General features: G+C 34.9%; 8 non-coding genes and 1 pseudogene across 8 annotated transcripts; all 9 read left to right on the plus strand.

Moving 5' to 3' along the window:
• The first annotated feature begins 298 nt into the window (after positions 1–298).
• LOC141703918 (5S ribosomal RNA) lies at positions 299–417 on the plus strand. The gene has a single exon (XR_012567755.1). It is a non-coding gene; the product is annotated as a 5S ribosomal RNA (ribosomal RNA).
• Positions 418–633: 216 nt separating this feature from the next.
• LOC141703923 (5S ribosomal RNA) lies at positions 634–744 on the plus strand (annotated as a pseudogene).
• Positions 745–964: 220 nt separating this feature from the next.
• On the plus strand, positions 965–1,083 carry LOC141703919 (5S ribosomal RNA). The gene has a single exon (XR_012567756.1). It is a non-coding gene; the product is annotated as a 5S ribosomal RNA (ribosomal RNA).
• A 216-nt stretch (positions 1,084–1,299) lies between these two features.
• LOC141703926 (5S ribosomal RNA) lies at positions 1,300–1,417 on the plus strand. The gene has a single exon (XR_012567761.1). It is a non-coding gene; the product is annotated as a 5S ribosomal RNA (ribosomal RNA).
• A 217-nt stretch (positions 1,418–1,634) lies between these two features.
• Positions 1,635–1,753, plus strand: LOC141703924 (5S ribosomal RNA). The gene has a single exon (XR_012567759.1). It is a non-coding gene; the product is annotated as a 5S ribosomal RNA (ribosomal RNA).
• A 216-nt stretch (positions 1,754–1,969) lies between these two features.
• Positions 1,970–2,084, plus strand: LOC141703920 (5S ribosomal RNA). The gene has a single exon (XR_012567757.1). It is a non-coding gene; the product is annotated as a 5S ribosomal RNA (ribosomal RNA).
• Positions 2,085–2,294: 210 nt separating this feature from the next.
• Positions 2,295–2,413, plus strand: LOC141703925 (5S ribosomal RNA). Its single transcript, XR_012567760.1, has one exon. It is a non-coding gene; the product is annotated as a 5S ribosomal RNA (ribosomal RNA).
• Positions 2,414–2,632: 219 nt separating this feature from the next.
• Positions 2,633–2,750, plus strand: LOC141703927 (5S ribosomal RNA). The gene has a single exon (XR_012567762.1). It is a non-coding gene; the product is annotated as a 5S ribosomal RNA (ribosomal RNA).
• A 218-nt stretch (positions 2,751–2,968) lies between these two features.
• LOC141703922 (5S ribosomal RNA) lies at positions 2,969–3,085 on the plus strand. The gene has a single exon (XR_012567758.1). It is a non-coding gene; the product is annotated as a 5S ribosomal RNA (ribosomal RNA).
• The last annotated feature ends 223 nt before the right edge of the window (positions 3,086–3,308 follow it).

The raw sequence follows: 3,308 nt of genomic DNA on the forward strand, positions 1-3,308 counted from the left end.
CAGAACTCCGAAGTTAAGCGTGCTTGGGCGAGAGTAGTACTAGGATGGGTGACCCCCTGGGAAGTCCTCGTGTTGCACCCCTTTTTTCGTTTCACGTTTTTTTTCTTCTTAATTTTTTTTCCTCTTTGTACAACACATTTCTTCGATGTTTAGTTCATAATTTTTCACTTTATTCTTTTATTTTTTCTTATTTTTATTCTTATTTTTTCTATTTTTTAATTTTTTTATCAGTTTATCGCGTAATAATGCAAAACCGCTCTAAATCTTCGTATATACAATTACTTTGCACTTCTCTGACGGGTGCGATCATACCAGCACTAATGCACCGGATCCCATCAGAACTCCGAAGTTAAGCGTGCTTGGGCGAGAGTAGTACTAGGATGGGTGACCCCCTGGGAAGTCCTCGTGTTGCACCCCTTTTTTCGTTTCACGTTTTTTTTTTCTTAATTTTTTTTCCTCTTTGTACAACACATTTCTTCGATGTTTAGTTCATAATTTTTCACTTTATTCTTTTATTTTTTCTTATTTTTATTCTTATTTTTTTATTTTTTTAATTTTTTTATCAGTTTATCGCGTAATAATGCAAAACCGCTCTAAATCTTCGTATATACAATTACTTTGCACTTCTCTGACGGGTGCGATCATACCAGCACTAATGCACCGGATCCCATCAGAACTCCGAAGTTAAGCGTGCTTGGGCGAGAGTAGTACTAGGATGGGTGACCCCCGTTGTTTTTGCACCCCTTTTTTCGTTTCACGTTTTTTTTTTCTTAATTTTTTTTCCTCTTTGTACAACACATTTCTTCGATGTTTAGTTCATAATTTTTCACTTTATTCTTTTATTTTTTCTTATTTTTATTCTTTTTTATTTTTTCTATTTTTAATTTTTTTTATCAGTTTATCGCGTAATAATGCAAAACCGCTCTAAATCTTCGTATATACAATTACTTTGCACTTCTCTGACGGGTGCGATCATACCAGCACTAATGCACCGGATCCCATCAGAACTCCGAAGTTAAGCGTGCTTGGGCGAGAGTAGTACTAGGATGGGTGACCCCCTGGGAAGTCTCTCGTTTGCACCCCTTTTTTCGTTTCACGTTTTTTTTCTTCTTAATTTTTTTTCCTCTTTGTACAACACATTTCTTCGATGTTTAGTTCATAATTTTTCCCTTTATTCTTTTATTTTTTCTTATTTTTATTCTTATTTTTTCTATTTTTTAATTTTTTTATCAGTTTATCGCGTAATAATGCAAAACCGCTCTAAATCTTCGTATATACAATTACTTTGCACTTCTCTGCGGGTGCGATCATACCAGCACTAATGCACCGGATCCCATCAGAACTCCGAAGTTAAGCGTGCTTGGCGAGAGTAGTACTAGGATGGGTGACCCCCTGGGAAGTCCTCGTGTTGCACCCCTTTTTTTCGTTTCACGTTTTTTTTCTTCTTAATTTTTTTTCCTCTTTGTACAACACATTTCTTCGATGTTTAGTTCATAATTTTTCACTTTATTCTTTTATTTTTTCTTATTTTTTTCTTATTTTTTCTATTTTTTAATTTTTTTATCAGTTTTATCGCGTAATAATGCAAACCGCTCTAAATCTTCGTATATACAATTACTTTGCACTTCTCTGACGGGTGCGATCATACCAGCACTAATGCACCGGATCCCATCAGAACTCCGAAGTTAAGCGTGCTTGGGCGAGAGTAGTACTAGGATGGGTGACCCCCTGGGAAGTCCTCGTGTTGCACCCCTTTTTTCGTTTCACGTTTTTTTTTTCTTAATTTTTTTTCCTCTTTGTACAACACATTTCTTCGATGTTTAGTTCATAATTTTTCCCTTTATTCTTTTATTTTTTCTTATTTTTATTCTTATTTTTTCTATTTTTTAATTTTTTTATCAGTTTATCGCGTAATAATGCAAAACCGCTCTAAATCTTCGTATATACAATTACTTTGCACTTCTCTGACGGGTGCGATCATACCAGCACTAATGCACCGGATCCCAGAACTCCGAAGTTAAGCGTGCTTGGGCGAGAGTAGTACTAGGATGGGTGACCCCCTGGAAGTCCTCGTGTTGCACCCCTTTTTTCGTTTCACGTTTTCTTCTTAATTTTTTTTTCCTCTTTGTACAACACATTTCTTCGATGTTTAGTTCATAATTTTTCACTTTTTCTTTTATTTTTTCTTATTTTTATTCTTATTTTTTCTATTTTTTAATTTTTTTTATCAGTTTATCGCGTAATGCAAAACCGCTCTAAATCTTCGTATATACAATTACTTTGCACTTCTCTGACGGTGCGATCATACCAGCACTAATGCACCGGATCCCATCAGAACTCCGAAGTTAAGCGTGCTTGGGCGAGAGTAGTACTAGGATGGGTGACCCCCTGGGAAGTCCTCGTGTTGCACCCCTTTTTTTTCGTTTCACGTTTTTTTTCTCTTAATTTTTTTTCCTCTTTGTACAACACATTTCTTCGATGTTTAGTTCATAATTTTTCCTTTATTCTTTTATTTTTTCTTATTTTTATTCTTATTTTTTCTATTTTTTTTTTTTTTTTTATCAGTTTATCGCGTAATAATGCAAAACCGCTCTAAATCTTCGTATATACAATTACTTTGCACTTCTCTGACGGGTGCGATCATACCAGCACTAATGCACCGGATCCCATCAAACTCCGAAGTTAAGCGTGCTTGGGCGAGAGTAGTACTAGGATGGGTGACCCCCTGGGAAGTCCTCGTGTTGCACCCCTTTTTTCGTTTCACGTTTTTTTTTTCTTAATTTTTTTTCCTCTTGTACAACACATTTCTTCGATGTTTAGTTCATAATTTTCCTTTATTCTCTTATTTTTTCTTTTATTTTATTCTTATTTTTTCTATTTTTTAATTTTTTTATCAGTTTATCGCGTAATAATGCAAAACCGCTCTAAATCTAATATCTTCGTATATACAACTTGCACTTCTCTGACGGGGTGTCATACCAGCACTAATGCACCGGATCCCATCAGAACTCCGAAGTTAAGCGTGCTTGGGCGAGAGTAGTACTAGGATGGGTGACCCCCTGGGAAGTCCTCGTGTTGGCACCCCTTTTTTTCGTTTCTCACGTTTTTTTTTTTCTTCTTAATTTTTTTTCCCTCTTGTACAACACATTTCTTCGATGTTTAGTTCATAATTTTTCACTTTATTCTTTTATTTTTTCTTATTTTTTCTTATTTTATTCTTATTTATTATTTTTCAATTTTTTTAAGTTATAATCGCGTAATAATGCAAAACCCTCTAAATCTCGTATATACAATAATGACTTTGCACT

Source organism: Apium graveolens, unplaced genomic scaffold (assembly GCF_009905375.1).
Source record: "Apium graveolens cultivar Ventura unplaced genomic scaffold, ASM990537v1 ctg7197, whole genome shotgun sequence".
In the NCBI taxonomy this organism is placed as follows: Eukaryota; Viridiplantae; Streptophyta; class Magnoliopsida; order Apiales; family Apiaceae; genus Apium; species Apium graveolens.